We start from the raw sequence: 27,515 nt of genomic DNA, 5'->3' as shown, positions 1-27,515 counted from the left end.
GAAAATATTTCTAGTTTTTCTTGATTGAGAAATTGACAATGATAGCAAAGAGACTTTTGAATAAAGAAGTACTGTTGGGATATTCCCCCTAACAAATTTTACAACACATAACGAAGCTTTAATGACTAAACAGTATATAGAAACAGATTCGTAGAATGGAATAAAAAGCCCTAACATTAGCACTGCTTAGAATTTGAAGAAAACAAACAAACAAAAAAGCACCAAAACTACATGGTGAAAGATGAATTACCCAACATGGTGAAAAATAAATTATCCAACAAATGGGGTTCAGGGTGTTGACTCTTTTGGAAAAAAAACAAAAGAGCCTTTACCTCGTATCTAATACACTGAAATAAATAAATTTTAAAAAATGGAGTTAAGTGAAAAATTTAACATTTACAAAACAAAGATACCATACAGTGAGTATACTTAAGTAATCTCAGTTTACAGAAGGACTTTCTGATCATTAATACAATGAGAAAAATAAAAAGAGAAATGATAGATTTGATTTTTAAAAATCATGTGCATCAAAAACCCTTTACATGAAAAGAGATAATGCTAATCTTTAAAGATCACATATAAATTAGTGTCAAAAGGGAGAATCCAACAGAATGGGGGAAAAGAAAATTTTTATGAAAAGAAATTTAAATTGCCAATATGCATATAAAAAATGTGGCATGCTTTACATTCAAAGAAATATAAAATTAAAAGAACAATGTAATATCCATATTTTGCTTGATGTATGAAAAACCAACTAAGTAACCATTAAAATGCTAGAGAGAATTCAAGGAAAACTCTTGGTAATGGCCGAGCATTAACTATTGCATAGATTTTGTCCTTATTCCCAGTAGGAGGTGTATCTGCATTTCAGGTGAGGAAACAGGGCATAGTGGAGGGTTCACAATCAGTGAGAGGGATTTTTAGCATCAGTGTCCAGGGCACTAGTAGTTAGGAATGCTGTCAGGGCCTTGGCTGTGTGGCCCACAGTGCGTCAATCTGTGGATGAGCATCACTCTCTGTCAAGAGGCTCAAAGCGGAGGATGACTAGCTCCATTTTACAAAACACATTTATTTTATGATTTATTTATCTTAGACATGTGTGAGTCAGTCAACAAATTCCTGTCTTAGATTGTAATTATATGCTTGGCACTATTAAAAGGATAGTTATTTTTTCATGTGATTTTTACATAATCTCTGCAAATAAAGTCAATTCTCTTTCTAAAGTGACTTGCAGAGCACCAGATTTAATTAGATGCTAAAATATGCAACTTAGCTATGAGAGAAAATAAGAGATTCTTCTTACAGAAATACAGGCCTTTTTGACTAGAGCATATACTCAAAGGTTTTAGAAAACTCTGTCTGCATTTTATACCAGCTGCTTTAGGAATAAAATGCAATGTCTAATGTCTTTACATTTTTTTATTAGAGAAGTTGTAGATTTACAGAAAAGTCATGCTGAAAATACACAGTTCCTGTATACCTCCCTCTTATTATTAACACTTTGCATTAGTGTGGTAACTTGGTTACAATTAATGAAACAATATTGTGTAGATTTTGTCCTTATTAATTACACAGTTAATAGTATAATTATAATACTGTTTACTATTACTATGTAATACTGTATACTATACATAACTGTAGACTATTAACTACACAGTACATAGTTTACATTAGGGTTCACTGTTTGTATTGTACAGTCCTGTGATTTTTTAAACTTTTGTTCTAGTAACATGTATACAATCTAAAATTTCCCCTTTTAACCACACTCTAATAAACAATTCAATGGGGAAACGGTCTTGGCCCAGTGGTTAGGGCATCCGCCTACCACATGGGAGCTCCGCGGTTCAAACCCCCGGCCTCCTTGACCCGTGTGGAGCTGGCCCATGCGCAGTGCTGATGCGCGCAAGGAGTTCCCTGCCACGCAGGGGTGTCCCCACGTAGGGGAGCCCATGCGCAAGGAGTGTGCCCCATAAGGAGAGCCGCCCAGGGCGAAAGAAAGTGCAGCCTGCCCAGGAATAGCGCCGCCCACAAGGAGAGCTGACACAACAAGATGACACAACAAAAGGAGACACAGATTCCCGAGCTGCTGACAACAACAGAAGCGGACAAAGAAACAAGACGCAGCAAATAGACACAGAGAACAGACAACCGGGGTGGCGGGGAGGGGAGAGAAATAAATAAATAAATCTTTAAAATAATAATAATAATTCAATGGAGTTCAATACAGTCACAATGTTGTGCTACCATTACCACTATCCATTATCAAAACTTTTCCTTCACCCCAAAAAGAAATTTTGAATTCAGTGGAAGGATTCCACTTCACCCCTTCCCATCCCTTCCCCAGATGGCTCGCTAGTCTGTTTGCTTAGTGTCTGCTCGTCATCTGTTTGTTTCTTCTTAGGAAGCACAGGGAACCAAACAGCCACCTGTCTGAGCCACATCCACTCCCCTGGAACAATATTTAATTCTCAACATAAAAATAATGTTTTTTTCTGTTCAGAGACTGAAACTGTCATTAAAACAACAGTAGAATTACGGATATGCCAAGTCTCTAACTACTAATTTCCCTATTTCCATTATGTATCTGTAGTTCGGGTCTAGTTTTTTATATTGAAGGCTTGGGGCTGACATCTTCCTGCCTTCTTGATTGGGTGTGCTTAAGAATATAACAAAGGTAGACTATTTATCATTTACATGGCTCTGTTTTGTAAGTGCCTAGTAAGGATATTGATGTCCATCTGCATTGTCTTTAAAGAAGTCTATCAAGTCATTCTTGGTCTACATGACAGATATTTTTAGATGAATTTATACAGAGAAAGGACCACAGTAAGCCCAAGAGGTCAGAATTCCTTCTACACCCAAGGCTAATTCCTGCACAGAAATGGGAATTCTGTGAGATGGAAGGGACTTTCCGAACACAGAGAAACTTTTGGGAATCTTTTATGTAACTTTAACTCTTTTTTCCCCTTCTATAATTTTTTCCTCTATGGAGTTATCTTAATGCAGGGCTTGCAAACTCACAAGTCCGAAGGGGTCAGACAGTTGACAAGAATGAGTCACATGTGAGCTCAGCCACTGTGGAGGCCTGGAGAAGTCGTGCCTCATTGTAAGGGGCAGCTGCCAATTGGCTCTGGTGTTCAGATGCCATCCTGACTGGACTGCAGACCCAGTGTGGCCAGAAGTCCTTGTTTTTAATGAGAAAGATCCTGTGATTTAAATGTGGACGACAATAAGTGAAAAAACAAGAACAGAAATTGTGGGTCAAACAGAGCATGTCAGCTTGACACACAGCTGGTGGCTCCCCTGTGTGAGAGCCCCATAAAGTTACATTAGGGTCCCTTTGCCTGGAAAGGACAGGACATGTTGTTTAACTGTTTTTGAGAAACAATGGATTTGATTCCTAGAGTTTTGTTCGAGTACCCACTAGCTGGGGGGAGAGTTTGTGTGTGATGGGATATGAATACGTACTTCCCTGGATTTTCCCGAGGTCCCAATGGATCAGTAATGTACAAACTCGGCATGTCATTTCTCTTCTCTCTCGCTGAGTATGTTTGTCACTTGACTCCATCTCACCAGTTTTATTCCAGGCTCTCCCTCTCTTTCACTTGCTCTATTCATTCTTAGCCTCTTTGCTTTTCTTTTTGCCGTATCCCTGGTCTAGAGTGCTTTCAGCCACCTGCTTTACCTATTCTAAGCATCCTACAAGATACAGTTTGCCTCCTTTCTCCAAGAAACCCTGCCTTATTCCACTTCCCATTGCTCTCTATAATTGTGCTTCATTATTGTTTCTTCTGTAATTGCAGTCAAGGCACAAAGTAGACACTTAAATGAGTTTTGTTCAATAAATAGATGTTTTTAGTCGAAAGGCACACTATTCTTCAGATTGCGTATTCCCCAGTAATTCTTTTCTAGTTGTGCTCTGTATTCAAACCAAGTTTCCCTAACTCAACTTAAAATTCCTCGTGAGAAAATTTTTTTGAATAAAGCTTCCATGACTTGTTAGGTGACCCTTTGTATGTTTTATTTTTTGAATTTGAAATAAAGTTTGAGTTAAAAAAAAGGAAAAAGAAAAAAATTTCCTCATGAGTAGGGATATAATTTTGGAACTTCTTTTTAATAGTCCATAATACTTAATACAATGCTTTCATGATGATGAGAACTGAAAAAATGCAAACTAAATAATTTATACGTTCATATATGAGGGGGAAAGTAGCTGACAAAGACTATCTTCAGATATCCTTTCAAGCTTATGGTTCAAATCATCATGTTTCTCAAAAGCATATACAAACTAAAGGAGGCTATTTGTGAAGGGTCTTGTAATGAGTGCTGTATCCCTTTACAGTGAAGGGTGATATTTAAGTGTTGTTGGTACCAAGGTCAAACTGCTGGAGACCAAATATATGCTAAATTTAAGCACCTCCTTGGAGTGCACGGAGAACTGTCGCAGCAAGATGATGCAACAAAAAGAGACACAGATTCCTGGTACTGCTGACAAGAATGCGAGTGGACACAGAAGAACACACAGTGAATGGACACAGAGAGTAGACAACGGGGGAGGGGGGGTGGAAGGGGAGAGAAATAAATAAATAATAAATCTAAAAAAAAAAAGGAATGCAAAAATTACCTTAAAGTTACTGGACCCAGAATTGCAAGTGCTATGGCAACCAGATTATAGTATAACTTTTCTAGAGAAAGACATAATTACAATGTAATCGTAACTTCTCAAAACAGGGAGAACTTGGCCATCAGTTTTGAGTTCCATTGCCAGTGTTGTCTCTAATTTATAGAGATAGGTAAAACAGAACAATATAGCCTGGTCGTTAAACATTTAATGAGTTGGCTCATCTACTTAACACCCATATTCATCAGGTAATATTCTTATTTTGAGTTGACTTTTCATTGATGTAGTTTTATAAGGCCTTCCTCAGTTATTTCGATGCCAGAAGGAATTTTTGCCCATATGAGGTTTAATTCTTATTATACATGAACAAACTGGCAGTTTGGATCCCCCCTGAGTGCTAACAAGAGTGTCTGACTCGGATCCCACCCTGAGAGCTGCTGTCCTGATATAGTCCAATCTTGTTGATCCTATTCTATCATACTCATGTCCAAATTCCTTCATGACACACTGTGATAGATTGAATCATGCCCCACAAAACTTTATATGTTTTAAATCTTAATCCATGTTCCACTGGGTGTGAACCCATTTTTACGTAAGATTCCTTGAAGGTGTATTATCAGTTATGGTATGGCCTAATTTGTGAATAGGATCTTTTAAGATCCTATTGAGGTGTGGCTGAATGGAATTAGGGTGGGGTTTAATCCATATGACTGGAATCCTTTATAAGGAGAAGAAATTTGGACAAGTCAATCAGAGAAGGCCATAAGAAGAAGCTAGAAGTCAGTGGAAACCAGAAGAACGGACACAGAAGAGAGAGATCGCCACGTGTCGGGAGGCAGAGATGCATGCCAAGGAGCCCCAAGGATTGCGGCAAGCCAGCTCCAGAATGCTTCAGACTTCAGGGAGAAAGCATGGCCTTTCTGATGCCTTGATTTTGGACTTTCAGCCTCTGAAAGTGGGAGATAATAAATTCCTGTTGTTAAGCCAACTTATTGTGCGGTATTTGTCACAGCAGTCCTGGAAAACTAAGACATACGTCAAAATGACAAAATGGACAAGCACAGTGCATTTCCCTCTTCATTCTTATTTCTCAGTAGCCTTATGGTATAATCTAGTTACTAATTTACCCAACATTTATTAAGCATGTACTATATAGGTGACACTCTACAACGTGCTGCAGTAACAGATGAAAGGACATTTTCCCTGCCAAAGTCAGGTTCTGACTAGCTGAGTCTGTTTGATCATGTGCAACTGTTAAGTAATCTTTGGTAGATATTTGTAGCCACCAATATTAAAGCTGTGATGGTTAGCTAATTCTCCACATCTGCTGTTAAAGAAAGCAAGGACTCTGAACAAATTCTGCCATACATATGAACATTTCTTAGACAAGCATTTCTAGCAAGCAAGTGTAGAAATCATCACATAACTCATTCTGTGAGTTCTGTGAAGGTTTAGTTCTCTGGTCTTTTAAGGGATCTGCAAACACCTTGAATGGACAGTCCACTTGAAATAAATGTAACAACAGACCAAGAGAAAATTTAGTTTACCTGGTACTGGTAGCAGGCAACCATTTTCCTTTGAAATTGATAATTGAATCATCATGAAACACAAAGTGTGGAAGACTTTGTGATTCATGCCATGGTTGGGCATATCTAAAATTATTTACTTAATCCATGTATCTCAATTGCCACTCATTTAGCTAATATAACCATGTCTAACTTTCTTTACATTATCAAGCTAAGTAATTCCAACCGCACAAACCCACTTCAGTGTTAAATATGAATTTTAGCACATTTTCTAGTTTTGATTGAATATAAAAATAGTTGTAGCCTCTGGATAGCGTGTGGCCTTTCTGATTAAACAGCTGGCCACTGTTTGAGTGTAAATTCCTGATTAAGATACGTGATAACCTCTAAGGTGCCGATTAAAATTAACACACACATCCATTTACATCACCCTGTGTCAAAGTATTTTATAGAAAAGTATAGACATCGTAACACAGGGGTATGAGATATATACAATTTTAATAACTTTTCTATTTCTTTCAAACAGTAGTCAAGTCCAAGGAGGAACTTCAGAAGAATGGCGTTTTGGTCCCTTCTCTGGAACAATCTCTGTTACATATAGTGACACCCTAATGACAACTCTACTGGGAAAGGGAAAATGTTATCTTAACTTTTTTTTTCTCAGTTTAAACTGAGACGCCTAAGAGAACTGCATTTCTTTTAGGATTCAATCTTCTCTTTTGCTGAGTAAAACAACCTATTTGGCATTAAAAGATTTAGGGGATAGTCTAGAAAGTTAGGATCAAGACCAATAAAGCAATGAATTACTCTGCATTACTAAACAACTGGGACTTTTCCCCTTGGATAAACAGAGTCATTAAGAGACTCCTGGATTAGGATCAGGGAGGAAGGGAAAGATGGGGAATATATGTTGTGGCTGAGGGAAGGGATCTAGGGATATAGAAGCAAGTAGTGACTTGAGGGAAGAAGACTCAGAAAAAAATCCTCTGCAGTGGAGATGGCGTTTGAATCGTAGCACAGTGATGTCTAACACTCAGTTTTATGTGGCTGCCAATTCTAAGCTGTCTGTTCATAATTCACTTATGGTAGCCTAAGCCTTCAATAAAATGTCTGCTACACAGAACAGCTGTGGTTAGTGGTCCTTTGAGAAAATGAAGTAAGAGAGATGGGGTAGAGCAGATGAAGAAGTTCAAGGAGAGGACAGCAGTGCACGCATTGACCAAGGCGTGCAGCGACTGAGAATTCAGAAAGAGCATAAAATCAGAGTGGGAGGTAACCATGAAATTGTAACATCCCTCTGGGAATCCTTTACAATTTTGAGAAAGCCATGGACTTCCTACAACATATGTAAGAGAGGGTTGTGCCATCTTAATTCAGATATTAAAGGAAATAAAGGCCCTAGAGGACTGAAGGGCTTGGGGACATCTAGACCACAGAAATATGTATTACATAACAGCAGACCCAAACCTAGAATGTATCTCTTTGCATTTATTTCATCTATTTGTTGCATTTTGCTTTGGATCACCAGGCAAGTTGAAATTGAATACCAGGAAAAGTCCCCAAATTCAAGCAATTTTTGTTTATTTGGAGAAAGTGAGTTGTTTTCTTACATTGGGAATTTAGCTTTATTAAAAAAAAAACAAAAGGGACAACATTCTTCCTGTGATTGAAAACATGTTCTTATTCAAAATGTTTGATGCTAGAATGACTTGGTATTTAAAGCAAGATCATAAGACAAATCACAGCTGCTGTGCCTCTGAACCCTGCCCAGTAGCACTGTCCTAAGGATGGCGGACAAAGGGAAAGACACGGCCACTGCCATAGTCTAGCTCTTTCTAGCAGGAAGGTAAATGCCATTGAATGCAATGAAACTTATTCAACGTGAGCGTCCTTCCAAACTTAATATGATGACTGAGATCATAAACTATACATTTCTCTAAAATGTTTCCCGTGTGCTTCTTTGTGCTGTGGATATTCAGAGAAGGCATAACCCTAGATTCTGACTCCAAGAAGCCCATGTGCTTTGTTTTGTTTTTTTGTTTTGTTTTGTTTTTAAGACTAAACTTTTACCCATTAAAACACGTCTGGTCAATTTTCTTCTCCACTGTGATTATGATTGTTCTATAGGTTAAGTGATTATTTTGGGCTTGCTATTGATCTTATTTGGTTTCACATGTCCAAAACACTACACTGGCTCTTTTTGGTTTGGAAAACTGATCACTTTTGTCTTATAGGCACACTCAAGGATTGTTTCTATTCAGCATCTAGACATTAAAATGTAGATAATGAGAAGCTTATTTGGATTTCTGAGAAGTCAATGATGTAATCTAAAGAAGCCCTAGAAAAGTTATTTTTGTGGAGTTAGCATGGACTGAATGGGATAGGTGTTGTAATGTAAAAGATGATTTAATATACTAAGGTCAGGTACTCGGAGTTGTGGCAGCTTTTAGAACAGAAGGGGGCAGATAATAGTATTTGGGAATATTTAGAAAAACAGGAAATTTGCATGTGGGTATATGAGTGGGTATATTGGGGAAGAGGTAAAGAGGTGAAGGGGATGCAAGGATTCCTGGGCAAAGATATGAAATAGATAATTTATCTTCTAGCCCCTGACCTTGTCAAGACCTTTATTTAATCCCCTCTTTTCTTTCCAACTCACTTGACCACCCTGGATGGGTACAATAGTAATAAAAGTAAATAATAGGATCAGGTGTTGGAAATATCTAATTTCAAATTCAATATTCACTATTACACAGCTAAAAATCTTTTAGAAAAACATGTTACCTCTTTCAATACCAGTTGCCCCATCAGTAAAATTAGAAAAAATAAGTGGGGTTTTTTAGGTGAAATTATTATCTTTCATAGATTCTAAGATGCAGTTGATTTTAAGACATGTAATTATTTTTGTACTACTAAGGAAAAAAAGAACACTGCTGATTAAACTATGACAGCTTCAATTGTAAGATGCATTCTGATTTTGGAGATGCTAATTCCAAATTAATAGAATAAACAAAACATTTAATGTTATAGAGTCCTGTAAATCATAAAGCACTATCCAACTATTAACTATTATTATTTGTGTATTAAAATGTATAATAAAATTTCCTGATGGAGACCCCGAAGTGATTAACTATTATCAAATTCTGGTATGTAAGAATGTGGAGCTGTCTGTTGAAACATGAGAGGGCAGTGACATAATGAAGTAACACATTAAATTTTGCAACATAAAAGTGAAAATAGATTTAAAAGATAAACTCATCCATATATACATTATGGTCCACAAGTGGAAATTATAAATGCATTAGAATATCAGTATCAGTATGATAATGTCTGTGATAGTTAGGTTCACGTGTTAACTAGGCCAAATAATGATGCCCAGTTGTTTGGTCAGGAAAACACTGGTGTAATTATTACTATGAGGATATTTCATGGACTTGAAGCATCAGTAAGTTGATTGAAGCATCTATGGCTGCTTCCATCTGTAATCCATTGAGGAGATTGCCTTCAACAATGAGGGATATCTCATGCAATCACTTGCAGGCCTGGAGAGAAGGAATGATTTCATTAGTCAGAAGAGAGAATTTCCATCTCAACTTCAGCCAGCCAGCTTCTCCTGGAAGAAGGCTCCAAGGGCCTTCATCAGAGTGCCCAGTTTGCAGTACGCCTTATGGACTTGTGCATCCCCACAGTTGTGTGAGATAATTTTTATAAAATCTCATAATCTTTACAGATATCTCCTATCAGTTCTGTTTCCCTAGAGAACCCTGACTAATATAATGCCATTCTTCTAAGTCTCCCCAGGAGGAAACATAAGAAGTCCAATTCAGAGCCCCTGATTTTGCTATCTTCACCTTAAAAATGCATCCTGCAATGGATGGTGAAATTATTAAACTAGCACTTAATCTTTAAGTTGAATAAGCAACATTCTAAATTATTTGCCATATCCTGGACTATTTACACAGCTTCATGGATGAAATATTTCACATCCTTTGTTTTGTTAAAGGAAAGAGAAGAAAAACCTTAGCAATGAATCCAAAGAGTGTAAGTGGTAGGTGTGTTTGGAGCCATCTAAGAACCCCTTTTTTCATGATGATTAATGATATTTTAAGGAATTTTCTAATTCAAAATGTGGAGAAGAAAATGGTATAAATGGAACAAAAAAACACAGGGTGTGGTATTTGGAGAGCAGAACACTCGCTGAACATTCCCCTGATCTTCGAAATTTGTGAGTACTCTTCTGAAGTATTGGAGAGATACTGATTCCATTTCTATAAATTAAAATCTAGATCATCTCTATGAGTAGAGTAAAAAAGATGCATGCTACAAAGTGACTTTTAATTAAAACCTCATTTATATTTGCCTTTGATATATAATCAGTAAGGATATTTCACTGGGAATTCATGGCACCAAGAAGCTAAAGCATGTTGTGAAAACTGGTATGCACAAGATTGAGAAAATCTTTAGTTTCTCTCCAGTTCACACCTGGAGAGAATTTCCTGGTCACACGCTCTCCAATTCAATCAAAGAGGGGAAACCAATCAAAGCCCAGTGGGATTGTTAAATTGAAGAGACAGAGTTTAGAGAGGAAAGGCAAGTGGGATCTTTGGTTAAGTGCTAATCTGTGAATATATCTGAGGAAATGACTGAGCCTGGAAAAAGATCCCTGAAAAAGAGAAGGCAAAATAATCCCAAAAGCTCAGATTAGATGTGAAAGAGTTTGTGTTTCCACTAGCCAAAGTGGAAAGACCTCCTAACATTTGAGGGATCAAGTAGAGTTCTCAGAAGTGTTTGTGAGTAGTGGGTCCAAATTAGACTTAGACTAAAGGCTGTTCTGGGTGTACTCTAACAAACTGTAAATGTAATGCTCAAAAAAGATCAAGTGAGTTCTAAGTAACTTTACTGCATCTCAAAACAAGGTCCCAAATCATATAATGTAATAATAATAATAATAAGAAGAAGTCAGCACCCAACAATGTAAAATTCTCTATATCTAGTAGCCAATAAAAAATGACCAGGAATGCAAAGAAACAGAGAAACACAATCCATTACTAAGGAAAATATTTGATAAAAAATCATAAGTGTACGCCATTTATTCAGGAGGGTGAAGAAAAGCTCATACATAACTAAAACACACCCACTTCAAACTTTAAAGATTAAAAAGTATAATAACTGATGGGGGACGTGGACTTGGCCCAGTGGTTAGGGTATCTGTCTACCATATGGGAGTTCCATGGCTCAAACCCCAGGCCTCCTTGACCCGTGTGGAGCTGGCCCACGCGCAGTGCTGATGTGGGCAAGGAGCGCCCTGCCACGCGAGAGTGTCCCCGTGTAGGGGAGCCCCACGTGCAAGGAGTGCCCCATAAGGAGAGCCACACAGCATGAAAGAAAGTTCAACCTGCCCAGGAATGATGCTGCACACATGGAGAGATGACACAACAGGATGACACAACAAAAAGGAACATAGATTCCCGAACAATAGAAGCAGACAAAGAAGAACAAGCAGCAAATAACCACAGAGGGCAGACAACTGGGTGGGGGGAAGGGGAGAGAAATTTAAAAAAATAAATAAGTAAATCTTTAAAAAAAGTATAATAACTGAAATTTTAAAATTAACTAATAGGATTAACAGCATATTAGACACTATAGAAGAAGAGATTATAGAACTTGAAGATATAGAATTAGAAACTATATAAAGTGAAACACACAGATTATAAATCTTGGTGGAAAAATGAACAAACTTAGCAAGCTGTGTGACAATAGTAAGTGGCCTAACATTTATGTAATTGGAGTCCCAGATATTGAGACGAGAGAAGAAAGGGTGTAAAAAAATATTTGAATAAATGATCCTCAAGCTGAAGAAACATTAAGAAAACTACAGCATCACACATCATAGTGAACCTATTTAAGATCAGGAATAATGAGAAAATCTTAAAAGAAGCTAGAGAAAAAGTACATATTATATAGAAAAGAACAAAGATAAGAAAGTGTAGCAGCCTTCTTGTTCGAAATTATGTAAAACAGAGGACAGTGGAACAGTACCTTTAAAGTACGAAAGGAAAAAGAAAACTGTCTACCCACAATCCTATATCCATAAAAAATATATTTCAAAAATTAAGGTTAAACATTTTTTCAGGCACCCCAAGACTAAGAGAATCCTTCTCCAGAAGCCTACACTGTAAGAAATGATAAAGACCTTTAGGCAAAAGGAAAATGATACTAGATAGACCTTTGTATCTACTTCAAGGGATGAAGAACACTGGAAATGGTAAATATAAGAGACATTTTAATTATCAGTTTTTAGTCTCTGTAAACTTTATAAAAGCAGAGAGCATATCTCTTTTGACTGTTGTACTCAATACATATAAACAGTAGAAACATATTTTTGAAAGACAAATACTCATGCAAATAAAGGTCTATGCAAACTACAATATGTACTACAACATAAAAGTACAGTATACTATGAAAGAAACGAAGGCCTAATTTGGTTTCCTGCTCTTTGGAGAAGTGACATTTAAATTGAGACCTCAGTAATGGCAAGGAGATAGTCAAGCAAAGGTGGGGAGGCAGAACATTCCCAGAAGAGGGAAAAGCATGTGTAAAGCTCTATACAGAAAAGATCTTGGCACTTTTAAGTAATTGACTGGAGAGAAAGGGGAAGAGTTACAAGAGAGGAGTTTTTAAAACATGGCAGGGAAAAGTAGGAAAGGATTGTATAGATCCAATTTAGTTTATATTAAAGATTTTGTATTTTCTCCTGTGCAGTTGGAAACTTTTGAAAATTTTTACTGTGAAGGTTAAATTCTTGTGTCCCCTCTTGATATAGATGTGGAATGGACACAACCATTCCAGGGTCCACAGGATGGAGGAATAGAGTATGGATTAGAGTGGACTTACTGATATTCTATTCATGAACTATTGTGATTAGTAATCGAAGAGAATGTGGCATTGGTGTGGAGAAAGTGGCCATAGCGGCTGCTGAGGGTAGGGAATGGGAGGAAGAGATGAGATGTGGGGGCATTTTCGGGACTTGGAGTTGTCCTGAGTGGTGCTGCAGGGACAGTTACCGGACATTGTATGTCCTCCCATGGCCCACTGGGTGGACTGTGGGAGAGTGTGGGCTATGATGTGGACCATTGACCATGAGGTGCAGTGGTGCTCAGAGATGTATTCACCAAATGCAAGAATGTCTCATGATGATGGAGGAGATTGTTGTTATGGGGGGAGAAGTGGAGGGAAGGGGGTGGAGGGTATATGGGGACCTCATAGTTTTTGAATGTAATATTAAAAAAATAAATAAAGACAAAAAAAAAGAAAAGAAAGAAGAAAAAATTTCAAAAAAAATTAATGTGGTATGGAAAAAACAAACCAAATGTATGCTATAGACCATATTTAGTGGTAATATTCTGATGATATTCTTTCTTAATGTGTAACAAATGTTCCACAACAATGGAACATGTTGGAGGAGGAGTGTTTTACTAGAATTCCACACATTATGCATGATTGATATTTAAGGTCACAACTTCTCTAATAAAAATATATATTAAAATATCACCATCACAAAAAAAAAATTCTTGCGTCAACTTGGCTAGGTTATAGTGTCCAATTGTTTGATCAAGCAAGCACTGGCCTAATTGTTACTGTGAGGGTATTTCGTGGATTTAAAACATTATCAATTGCTCATACCTATGGCACATTATGTCTCCAATCAATAAAGGAGACTGTCCTTAGCAATAAGAGAAATCTCATCCAACCAGAAGAGGTCCTTAAAAAGAGAATGATGATTTCATGAGTCAGAAAGAATTTCCATCTACTTCAGCCAGTCAGCTTCTACTCAAGAATTCGTGGAAGCCTTCATAGGAGTTCCCAACTTGTAGCCTGCCTTAAGGAATTTGGACCTGCCAATCCCCGTGGTCATGTGAGCTCATTCCTATAATAAATCCCTTAAGATATTTATATCTGTATCATCTATATCTATACCCTTTAAACTTTAATGAACATACATACACATATATATCCTATTTGCTCCTTTTCACTGGAGACCCCTAATACAGGGACTGACATTTTGTGACATACTTTAAAATTTTGATTTTTGTTACCTCTCCCTCAGGTAATCATGACAGTGTTCAAGTGTCAGGCGTACTTTCATGGAAGTTAGTATTTGGCTAAAGCATTGGCACATTACCCAAAATGTTAGTTTTATATTCCACAAGTATTAGAAAATGCCATATTGGACCATTTCCCTCTGCTCTAAATCATGGATGAGATCAGGTTTTATTTCGGATTGCTAAGTTCTAGTTGGCATCCAAGGCTGGTTTCTATCTACAATATTTACTTGCTGTCATTAAAAAAGGCATGCTTGGATCATACCTAGCCATGCTTTTTTGGAGGAGCTAAGTTGGATAGCCTCAAGATTTGTTGTTGTTTTTTTTTCCAAATGTAATGTTAGGTAAGTTTGTTGATTTTTAATCTACCCTGTTTACCATACTCAACATTAAAGCTATAACATACTTGAAATTGTAAATATTTTATCATGTAGGAAATATTAACCCAACCCTCAAATACCCATACACAACTCTAGACAAATGCTATTGTCCCCAGTTAACTGTTGTAAAACTAAGATTTCTGGATATCCAGTTCACTATTTTGGACTGTTAAAATAGTCCTTCTCTTTGACTCACTCTCAGCCTGCTCTTCAGGAAGAGATAATTGTGCCCATAGAGGAAGATATGCTAGAAATGCTCAAAGCAGGATATACTTCAAGTAGCTCAAGTTGAATAGAATAACATTATTCGAACTGAAATGCTGGTGAAAATTTTGTTTCAGGGTTACCTAACAAGTTGGGTGTCTCGTCTGGAAGGACGTGATAATTTGTCATTTATCATAAAGCATCAGTACTTGAGTAAAATAGCAAGAGATGTCTTGGATCAGAGTTTTTCATAATTGCGTCAGCAACTTCAAACACAATATTAATCATTTTCTCTGGCTAGAACAGAAGAACTGACAAAATATCAAAGGCTTTATTTTGGTATATGGTTTCCAGCTAGTTACTGAGCAAGCCTTAGATGTTCAAGGTTGAGGAGCAGAGAATCAAAAGAAGAAGTTAAGAAAAGGTAAACAGCTTGAATTTGGAGGTTTCAGAAAAGTGGCTTCAGAAGAAGAATGCAATGGAACCAAAAAGTCAGGATTTACATGTCTCAGAAATGATTCTAGTTACAATAAGAACCTAAACCAAAAGCTATCTAGCAATAACCTTAGAAAGAGTTGTGAGAAAGGTATAAGAAAATACAAAATTCCATTAACACTGAAAAAAAGTAAAGCGATAAACTTACATAGGAGAATAATATAGTAAAGATATCAATTATTTGCATATTGTTGCAATTCAAATAGAAGTCTTAGTAGTAAGATTTCTACTTCTATGTTCATACTTTTCTGGAATTACTAAATTTTATAAAATTTTTTATAATCGGGAAAATTATTTTAAAAATTACATACTGTTCATTTTACATGCTGAAAATACCTCTGTATTTTGGGGGTCCATTGTGTTAGGGGCCATCTAAATGGTACATTCATTGTGCATCTCCAGGAATACCATTCTCATCCTAGTCCATGCCAGTAGTGTTAGTGTTCTCTAGAGTTGTGCAGTATACACTTAAGCTGCTGTACAGGTGACCCTGCACATTGAGAGATATTTGTTTTTCCTTTTTTCCCCATACCCTAATGAAATTTGTCTATTCTTTTTCTTTTTTAAAAAAAACTTACTTATTTTTAATATTTCTACCAGACTTTCCTGGGAGGTCGCTACGTTATAGAAACTTCACCAGATTGAAAACAGGATTGTCTTAAAGCTCTGAAGAATTTTTTTCTTCCTTTTTTAAAATTTATTTATTTTTTTGTTTCTGAACTCTCCATTGCTTTAGCAAAAAAACATCCTATCAAGAAATCCCTGAGCCCTAGTCAGGTCCTCTTCATTTTAAAGGGAATTTAAGTGTTGGTGTATTGGAAAGCCAGTCCTTAGCTGCTCATTACTCAGCTGACTGGAGTAACCATCATATCAGTTTGCGTTACAGTTGTACTGTGGAAAGGAAAGATTTTGATTTTAAGGAATCATTAACTTTTGTGAATGAATACATAGTTCCATACTCCTGTGAAAATATAAATATATGATGAAGTAAAACATTTGTCTCTTAAGTTCTATACAATTTTTTTTTGTTTCATGAATGTTCACAGCAGCTTTATTTGTAATAACAAAAAATTGGAAACAGTTCAAATGTCCATCAATAGATCAATGGATAAACAAATCGGAATATAGCTGTACAGTAGAACACTGCTCTGCAAGAAGGAATGAACTGTTGATAAACTGCAATCATGTGGATGAATCTCTAAATAATTATGCCACGAGAAAGAAGCTAGACAAAAAGCAAATACTATTTGATTATATTTATATAAAGTTCTAGAAAGTGCAATTATAGTGACAGAAAACATATCAGTGGTTTTCTGGGAGTGGGGAGTTGGGTGTGCAGAGGGACAGAAGGAGAGGATTACAAAGTGACACAAAGAAAATTTGATGAATATGTTCAGTATCTTGACTGTGGTGTTGGTTTAAGGAACGTGTAAGTATGTCAAACTGTATACTTTAAGTATGGCATCAAATTGCATACTTTAAATACGGTCAGGTCAATTATACCTCAATAAAGTTTTCTTCTTTTTTCTTTTTTTAAGAAGAGGTTTTGGGGATTGAAACTGGGACCTCATACATGCAAAGCAGGTGCCCAATCACTGAGCTACATCTGCTCCGCAATAAAGCTTTTCTTAAAATGTATTATTTACAAAGTGATACACTGCTTTTATGTCCAACAGGTGGCAGCTGGAACCATGGATTTTGCCAGTGTTTATTTCTTTACCTCCAGCAGTATTTTAGCTTGTAAAATAACACATAGGAAGAGTAATATCAAGGTGGATTGGCATCACAGCATGTTTTAGTAGACTATGATGAAAATAACAGGGAACATAATAGTAATAAATCATTACCAGGTTACTATTTATACAAATTTTTTTGATGTTTTAGGTATAGAAATTATGGAATGCAGAATAAGGAACAGATCTGGTCTCTCTTCCCCAAGCAATTTGCAGTCAAGAGGCTGGCTGACAGTTAAACAATTCTTTCCATTTATATAGTACCTTTTGCAGAAGGCCTTGCAATGTGTTATTAGAACCACCCTTTAACCCTTGTTAAAAATGCTCTACTTTTAACAAATTGTATATTAAATTGTAAGCCTCTTAAGAATATCATTGCTTGAAATTTCACCCTCAGAATTCTAGTTGTCCTCAAAGTTTCCTCCAGCAGGCAGAAAGGTATGTCACCTATCCTGCATAAGTCAGTTCCCAGGGATCCTGGCCTCCTGCCACATGGTGAAGATGGCCCCTGAGCTCTGCCGAGGTCCCTGCCTTCTCCTCCAGAATCTGCCATGTCCTGGAGCTCAGCCGTGGGCAGCCCAGCACAGGGCTTGTTTCTTTCTGGCCTCCTCTCTCAGTCTCTATACAATTTTTTGTCTCATATTTCCTTCAAGAGTAATGATGAAACTAGCATCCTTATCGAGCAGACCACATAGATTTTAATGGAGGCTCTGCATGTATTTTCTTTGATAGAATCAGAGATTTAACTTATTCCCTTAATAAGCCTATTGAAAAGACAGAAATGGCCTAGGGAGTGTGTATTACCTGGCAATAAAAGGAGAGGTTTTGGTTTCCCTTTCCCAAGTTAGAAAAATCAAACATTTAGGTATAAAAACAAAGATGTTTAAGAATAAGATGTTTTATTTTGTTAATTAATTTCCTAATAAAAATTATTTATTTTCAAATTAATCTTTTATGTTCATCATCATAATACTGGCTTACAGTTTAAAAATCAAATAGTAACAGAAGGCTAAAAATGAAAAATACTATCCCTTGTTTTCCTTTGAGTTCTGTTCTCTAGAGCGGCAGGTTTGGAACTCTCAGCTTTTTCTTTTGATACATAGCTGGTATTCCCTTTTTCTCATCTTCTCCAAGTAGTTACAGGTAATGATAATTTAGGGTTTGATTATTATGACTGTTATTAGAAAAGCATCTACGTGGAATAGCTGCCCTGCAGTATGGAGTCATCACAGAGGCTTCTCATACTACATGTTCCATTCCAAGTGAGCAACTTTTCCGATCACCAGGTTAATGGGTCAAAGTAGCGCATTAAAATCAATATCTAATATCTAAAGATGCCCATCAAGCATTCTGACTCTTCCTTATGGATGGGGGATGAAAGTGGAAGCAATTTGTTCTTCACTTTGGAGAAAATATCCTGACATGCTCCAGATCACTGAACCTTCAGAAACTTTGGATTGCAGAGTTATGCATTTCTTTGGGATTTATTCCATACCTTCTAGCATGTCTGTGTGTCATCAAGGCCATCTAGGGGTCCTCGTCCTTCCCAATCCCTGAGCCTTTTCAGCAGGATATCATTAAGACAGTGGACCAGGCCGGTATCTTGTCCACTTAATCTTGCAGGATTAAATGTATAGTTCTCTATCAATATGAAGCATGAAATAGCATCTCTTGACTGGGTAGGACGATATATTTAGCATGATTTTACCCCTTCCCTCTTTCTAAATTCTCAGTTTTTGTTAGAATAATAAAAAATTTTAGATTCATATTATGCTCATTTCTTATGCCGTATATCCATTTTCAGAAATTATTTTTGTTATCTGTATTAAGTTTCATGACCAAGTTTGCAAAACCAGGTTTCAACAGGGTTAACATAGCCCCTTAAGATCTTGCCAAGATCTCTTTAAACCTTAGCCCGTGGAAATACAATGCTTGCACCAAGATTTGTAAAACTTCCCAGAAGTCTGCATTCATCCAAGTTACCAACGGCACTGATTGCTGGCTTCGGCTGAATGTTCAATATTCATTTTGCATTTCTGCCCCACTCTTTTCCAAACATGCTATAGACTCCCTTCTCCTTAATTCTTCCATCCTTCGAAATACTCACTGAAGGAAGAGCATGTGTTCTGGCTCCTGAAGTTTTGGGACTGTAACAAGTGAAAGGAGTTGGAGAGAAGGTGAAATGTGGTGGGAGCTGCATTTCAGCATCGCACAGAAGGTAAGTGAAAGCGTGCGACTAAATGCTTGTTCTTATGAAGCCTTGTTTCTATCAGCTCAGTTCCTGCTTCTCAGCCTGCTTCCTCCCACTCTTCTCTTCTTATTGCTCTTCTCCTGTCCTGCTTACTCAAATTCTTGCTCTTTAATAAATAAAAGTTTCTAACCATCATCAAGCACTATGTCCTCATTGTTTTATATAGATTATTTACTTAATGCTCTCACACTCCTGTGATGTTAAGAACTATTATCCCAATTTTACAAGTGAGGCAAGTTGAGGTAGTCCAGAAAGATACATTTTATAATTGTCTTTACTTTCCATTTAAAAGTACTTATAAAGGCATTGTTCTAAACCAAAGCAGTTTCTACTTTAGGAGGAATTCTGGTTTTATTTGGTTAAAAGTGACTACGTTAATCATCTACTATGTGTATTTAGACATTATCCCTATGATTTACAGCTTTCGGTGTTCTCTACTCCTTCCTTTGGAGCTCTTAGTGCCAGTACTTGAATTTCTTATCTTGGTTATTTCACTGACCTATAGACTATTTCCTTGAATCATTTTTTATCAAGAATAGGGTAGTGAAATACATGTGGAAACCCTGCATGCCTGAGAATATCTCCGTTGTTCTCAGAGGAAAGCAGTATCTTGGCTGAATGTAGAAATACTGTAGCACTCCCCTACTATGGCCCTTTCATTTTGGAGAGAAAAATAATGCGCTCTGAACTTAAAATGCTTCTAAGTATCATAAAACTACCAACAAAGAGATGAAGAGAGGAGAGAGAAATCAGAATACCCTGCAGAAGAAAATAAAGCATATTGATGGAAATCAAAACTTTCTAGACTTATAAAAGAAACGATTTTTATTTGGAAAAGACACAAGATAGAAGATTAAGCCCACTAACCACACAAAAAAACTAACCAGGCAAAAAAAGGCAACACCCAGCTCGCAGACCATGCTCATTCAACCATGGGAAGGGACTGGATGAGAACCCAAGAAGCCACTCTGCTTTTACCTTTAATACTTGATGGACATCTTAACTGAGAACGATGGCGGGGGTGAGGGGTGCTGCGGCTAAAGATATAGGAGACAGGAGGCCCACTGTCAGTTCTACAGCTTCTGACAGTAATACTACTGAGTTAAGAAAATAATGCATTAAAAAAAGGTCAAAATGCAGTGGATCAGATATTCCAACTTGGGAATTTGAGATGACAAAATGTTCCTGGACTATGGCTGTTCCTCATCCCAACCTCCCCCTCTCCCCCCACCCACATACCCTCAATTGATTCAACAAAGCCCAAGCCATCTATAGCCAGTCACCACTCCACTCATTGTTAAAGAGGTAGATTCACTCAGTGCCCAAATAAACATGGCTAAGACTCTGAGTCAAGAAGGACCCAAGTATTATTACTCTTGGTGAAATCACAGGCAGAGATGGAACTGGCCCCATTCCAAGATGAGCAAATAGAAAATAACAAAAAATCAGTGTGGAACCCATGAAACATTCTCCAAATGTATGCAAGAAATAAATAAGAAAAATGTGGACTGCAGAATACAAAGAGTACTATCTTGAAGAGTAAGAAAAGTTCATTTTAGATGGTACCAGAAACACCAGGAAATTTCAAGGGACATGGACACTACGAAACAAAACTATCAAAGAATAGGGGATGAAGAGCAAGAAATGAAAATCGATTCATCAGAGCTATGAAAAATTGAGCAGGAAAATAAAATGTATTGCAAATTTATTTATTTTTGCTTCTAATCTTTTTTGCTCTAAAAGAGGTCTAACAGTATAAATGCAGCTAAAGCCATCTCCCATTCCTTTCCTCTCCTTTCATCCCCTGACATAAACACACTACTTAATTTGGTATGTTTCATTTCTGTGCAAGTTTTTTATCTTTACTACAAATGTATGTAATCAAAACTAATGTATATTATTTTATGTATTTAAAATTCACTTAACCCCTATCATATTTTACACAATACTTTTGTAGCTTTGTTTAAATTCAATATTACCTTAATTTTTTTTCTGTGTTGGAATATGTTGATCTATTTCAGTCATTTAAACTGTTGCATAGCTTTCCATTGTTTGAATAAACCTCAGTTTATCCATTCTCCTACTCTTACATTTTTTTCTGTTATTGTAAATGGTTCTGGAATAAATATTCCTTTATATGTCTCCTTCTGCTCATATGCAAGATTTTCTCTAAAGTAGATTCCTAAAAGAAGATCAACCCTATATATGTCTTCAACTTGAGATATTGTCAAATTTTCCCTCCAAATTATATTCTCATCAGAATGTAAAGAGTCCCAATCTCTTCACATCCTTCTCAAACACTTAACATATGATGGCTGTGAAATAGTACCTCAGAGTGGTTTTAATTTGCATTTCCCTGATTGGTAATAAGAGTGAACATCTTTTCAAAAACTTAATGGCTGATCATGATTCGGCTTACATGACTTGCCCAATCATATATCCTTTAAAGAGTGGGTTAATTGACTTTCTCTTACTGATATGTAAGAACAACCTGAGTTAATGAAACAACCTTGAGGGAGACATTGAGGTAAAGAAGCTGTTGACACAATGCTCCCAGAATATGGAACCCTCATCTAGTTCGTCCTTATTTAGATAGATTAAGGAAGGTTAGCAAACATTTAAGGTAATGTTATTCTCATTATCTAAGAAGTCAGAATAAAATTAAATTTCTGCCCAAGTTTGTATCCTAAAGAAGAAAAGCTTTTCCTATAATGTTTACAAGTTTGGTTTAATTACTCCTAAGTTATTTGACATGAAACTTTGAAACTTGGAATAATGATTTTAGAAACTACCCTGGGTAGAAAGTTTGCCAGAGAAACCTGGATTAAAATTTAAGCTGCTGTGTGTTTGTCATGGGAGGTTGATTGCTCATCAGATTTATAATACGACCTTATTGATCTATTTGTAATTGACTCAATCTATATGAAAGATTTGCAGAATCTCTTAAAAGTAGAAACGCAGTTAAAAATATTTTTCCTTACAAAAGTTGTTTCATAAATAAAATAAATGACTTAAAATTAACTGTAAAACACAACATAAAATCATATCATATTTCTACAAGGAATTTGTTTCCTCAAATACATTATTTAGGACTTTTTCACTTTGGTTTTAAGCAAAATTACCCATCATTTTCCTTTCTTGTAAGTCCTTGTCCAGTTTCATTATTAAGGGTATAACGGATTATATATGAATTGTATAAGTTGAATATTATTCATTCTTTGAATATTTGTTAGTACTGTATAACTGTCTGGGCCTGAAATTTGTTTGGGGGAGATTTTAAATTATTGATTTTGATTTTCCAGTTCATTTTGGTATTTTTTTTAGAACATTGTTCATTTTAATAGTTTTCAAATGCATTTGCATTGTTATAAGGAATTACGATTTTAACATGTCTCTTTAATATCTCTGAAAATCAAATTTTTACCCCTCATACTGTTTATTTGTGCTTTCTTGCTTTTGACATAATTATTATTGTTGAAGATTACCTATTTTAATAACTTAGTAAAAGCAAAAACAAAAACAAAAAAACAAAACAAAAAGAAAAACAGCTTTTATATGGAGCAAAAGGGACTGCTCTTCCTTAGCACAGAATACCAAGAATCAATATGGAAGGAATGACAGGATAGAAAATCACCATTTTGCATCAGTACAGTACAAAATTTGCAGGCAAGCATTATCAGTGGATGCTAAAATCAGTGGGCAAATTAAGATAAGAAACAGGATATTTGTATAGTCTTAGTGTGTCTCCCTATATGATACCTGTTAATTACAAAGAGAAAAATAGCAATTTTTGACATTGGGGAAACCTGACAGAGATCACCCTAGCCAAGTGATCAAAATTAACATAAACTGATTTCTTGACATTGTGTCCTCCTGTTACAATGCCACTGAGAAGGGCATGCTTTAGTTCTGTTGAATTCCTGCCAAAAGAGCATATCATCAATTTAAATATAAGGAAACACCAACTAAATCTGAATCCAGAGATGTTCTGCAAAATAACTAATGAGTACTCTACAAAATTGTCAAGTTCATGAGAAACAGAAAGAATGAGGAACAGTCCCAGATTGGCAGAAAAAAGTAAAAGATAACAATTAAATGCAGTATAAGATCCTAGAGTGGATCCTGAACTAGAAAAAGGGCAAAAGTGGGCCAACTGGCAGCATCTGAATAAGGGTTGAAGATTTGTTAATAATACTGTATCAATGTTAATTTCTTGCTTGCTATTGTTGTACCCTGTTTATGGAAGATATTAATATTAGGCAATGATGGGAGAAGGGTATATGGAAAATCCTTATGATATTTTTGCAACCATTTTGTGGGTCTGAAATTATTTCAAATAAGAAGTTAAAAGAAAAATAAGAGCTATTCCATTTTCTTGGTTCTCTCTATGAATGTTTCATTTTTTATTAATGTCTACTACTGCCTTGTTTCCTTTCTTTTGGTTTACGTTTTCCTTTCCTTTTTTTTTTTTTTTTTTGACTTCTTCAATAAGATGCTTAGCTTATAATTTTTAAATCTTTAGCCATTTTTTATAACTGTATTGGTATTAGTTATTTATTGTTGCATAACAAATTACCCCAAAACTTAGTGGCTCAAAGCAACAAACATTTAATACCTCATAATTTCTGTGAGTCAGGTATCTGGGCTCATCTTCCCTGATTCCTCAAGCTTTGAGTTCTGTCAAAAAGTTGCAGGTGAGGTGCGAGCCCAGGCTGCAGACAACTCAAGGCTTGATGGGGGAAGGATCCGCTTCCAACTTACTCATGTGGTTGTAGGCAGATTTCAATTCTTCATAGGTTGTTGGACCGAGGGCCTCAGTTCCCTGCTGGCTTTTGGTCAGAGGCTGCCCTCAATTCCTTACCACAGTGCTTCTCTACTAGGCAGCTCACAAGAGGACAGCTTCAAAGAGGGTGCAAGCAAGAAGAGTCAGAGAGCGAGTACAAACAAGATGGAAGTCACCATCATTTGAAACTAGATCTCAGAAGTTGCATCCTATCAACTTCTATGAATATCCTATTTCTATTCATTAGAAGCAAATCGTTAGGTACAGCGTACACTCAATTGGAAGGGTTTACACAAGGGTCCAAATACCAAGAAGTGGGTATTATGGGTATTATGGCAAGATATATTAGAAATTTCCTATTCAGGACTCTTTTTGGAGGTTTTGTTTTAATTTTTTAAATTAGAAAAGTTGTTGGTTTATAGAAACATCATGTAAAAAATACAGCAGTCTTATATAACCCCTATTGCTGACACTTCACATTTGTGTGGTGTCATTGTTAAAACTGAAGAAAGAATATTAAAATTGTACTACTGACTATAGTTCATAGTTTACATTAGGTGTATTTTCCTCCCATGTACCACACTATTATGTATATCTTGTACTAGTGTTGTACATTTATTATAATTCATGAAAGAACTTTCTTGTACTATGAACTATAGTCCATCATCTATAAAGGTTCATTGTGTTACACAGTCCTGTTTTATCTTTTAATTTTTATTCTGGGAAACTATACATAGCCTAAAATTTTCCCTTTTAACCACATCCACATATATAATTCAGTGCTGTTAATTATATTCACAATAATGTGCTACTATCACCACCATCCATTTCTAGAACTTTATAGTAAACTCAATAGAAATTCTATACAAATTAAGCATCCACTCCCCATTCTTTATCCCTCAATCCATCCCTTGGTAAACAATATTCTAGATTCTAACTCTATGAATTTGTGTATTCTAATTATTTCATATCAGTGAGCTCACACAATATTTGTCCCTTTCTGTCAGGCTTATTTCACTCAGTATAATATCCTTAAGTTTCATCCATGTTGTCACATGCATTAGGACTACTTCCTTTTCACAGCTGAATAATATTCCATTGTATGTATATACTACATTTTGTTTACCATTCATAGGCTAATGGACACTTGGGTTGTTTCTATCTTTTGGCAATTTGGAATAATGCCACTATGAACATGGATGTGCACATATCTGTTCCAGTTACTGCTTTCAATTCTTCTGGGTATATACCTAGTAGCAGTATTACCAGTTTTCTATATTTAGCTTCCTGAGGAACTGCCAAATATTGTTTGGCAGTGGCTGCACCATTTTACATTGCCAACAAGTTTTCCTATTTCTCCACGTCCTTTTCAACACTTGTAATTTTCTTTCTTTTTTTTTTTTTAAAAGAATAGCCATTCTAGTGAGTATGAAATGATACATCACAGTGGTTTTGATTTGAATTTTCCAAACAGCTAGTGATGATCAGCATCTTTTAGCCATTTGTATATCCTCTTTGGAGAAATGTCTGTTTTAAGTCCTTTGCCCATTTAAAAAATTGGGTTGTCTTTTTATTGTTTAGTTGTAGGCTTTCTGTCTTCTGGATATGTGGTTTCCAAATATTTTCTCCCACTGACTATGTTTTCTTTTCACTTTTGTGACAAAGTCCTTTGATGTCCAAAAGTTTTTAATTTTGAGGAGATCCCATTTATCTGTTTTTTCTTTCATTACCTTTGTGACTTGGGTGAAAAGTCTAAGAAACCATTGCCAACCACAAGATCCTGCAGATGATTCCTTATATTTTCTTCTAGAAGTTTTACAATCCTGGTTCTTACATTTAGGTCTTTGATACATTTTGAGTTAACTTTTGTACATGGTGTGAGATAGGGGTCCTTTTTCATTCTGTTGCATGTGGGTAGCCAGTTCTCCCAGCACCATTTGTTGAAAAGACTATTCTTTCCCAAAAATCAATTGGCCATAGATGTGAGGGTCTATTCCTGAACTCTCAGATTGGTTCCATTGGTCAATATATCTATCCTTGTATCAGTACCATTTTGACCACTGTAGCTTTGTAATAAACTTTAAAGTCAGGAAGTGTGAGTTCTCCAACTTCATTCTTTTTTCAAGATGTTTTGGCTATTCAGGACCCTTATTCTTCCAAATATATTTGTGCTTTTCCATTTCTGAAAAATAGGCTGCTGGAACTTTGTCTGGGATTGCACTGAATCCGTAAGTCATTTTGAGTAGAATTAACATCTTAATGATATTTAGTCTTCCAATCCATGAATGTGGAATATCTTTCTATTTATTTAGGCCTTCTTTGATTTCCTTTAGCAATATTTTATATTTTTCTGTATATAAGTCCCTTACATCCTTGGGTAAATTTATTACTGATATTTAATTCTTTTCATTGCTATTATAAATAGATTTTTTCTTGATGCCCTCCTCAGATTGCTCACTGCTAGTGTATAGAAACATTACTGATTTTTGTGTTGATCTAGTACCGTGCCACTTTTTTGAATTTGCTTATTAGCTCTAGTAAATTTGTTGTAGATTTTTCAGAACTTTCTATATATAGGATCATGTCATCTGCAAATAGTGAAAGTTTTACTTTTTCCTCTCTAATTTGGATGCCTTTTATTTCTTTTTCTTGCCTAACTGCTTCTTGAACTTCCAGTATAATGTTGAATGACAGTGGTGACAGTGGGCATCCTTGTCTTGCTCCTGATAGTGGAGGGAAAATATCAGTCTTTCACCAGTGAGAATGATGTTTAGTTGTGGGTTTTTCATCTATGACCTTTATCATGTTGAGGAAGTTTCCTTTTATTCCTATTTTTCTAAGTGTTTTTTTTTTAATCAAGAAAGGATGCTGGGCTTTGTCAAATGCCTATTTGGCATCAATGGAGATGATCATGTAGTTTTTCCCTTTGTTTTCTTAATATGGTATATTACATTAATTGATTTTTTTATGTTAAACTACCCTTGCATACCTGGGATAAAACCCTCTTGACCATAGTGTATAATTATTTTAATATATTTTAATTTGCGCATATTCTGTTGAGGGTTTTTACAGTTCTATTCATAAGAGAAATTGGTCTGTAATTTTCTTTTTTTATAATATCTTTATCTGACTTTCGTATTAAGATGATGTTAGCCTCATAAAACGAGTTAGGTAGTGTTCCCACCTCTTAATTATTTTGGAAGAGTTTGAGCAGAATTAGTATTAATTCTTCTTGAAATGATTGGTAGAATTCACCTGTGACGCTATCTGTCCTGGGTTTTTCATTTTTGAGTGGTTTTTGATGATTAATTCCGTTTCTTTACTTGTAATTGGTCTGCTGAGGTCTTCTTTTTCTTCTAGAGTCAATGGAGGTTGTTCATGTATTTCTAGGAATTTGCCCATTTCATATAGGTTGTCTAA

Source organism: Dasypus novemcinctus, chromosome 5 (assembly GCF_030445035.2).
Source record: "Dasypus novemcinctus isolate mDasNov1 chromosome 5, mDasNov1.1.hap2, whole genome shotgun sequence".
Classification (NCBI taxonomy): domain Eukaryota; kingdom Metazoa; phylum Chordata; class Mammalia; order Cingulata; family Dasypodidae; genus Dasypus; species Dasypus novemcinctus.
The sequence above is the reverse complement of the archived record's forward strand: the minus strand, read 5'-3'. Positions refer to the sequence as shown.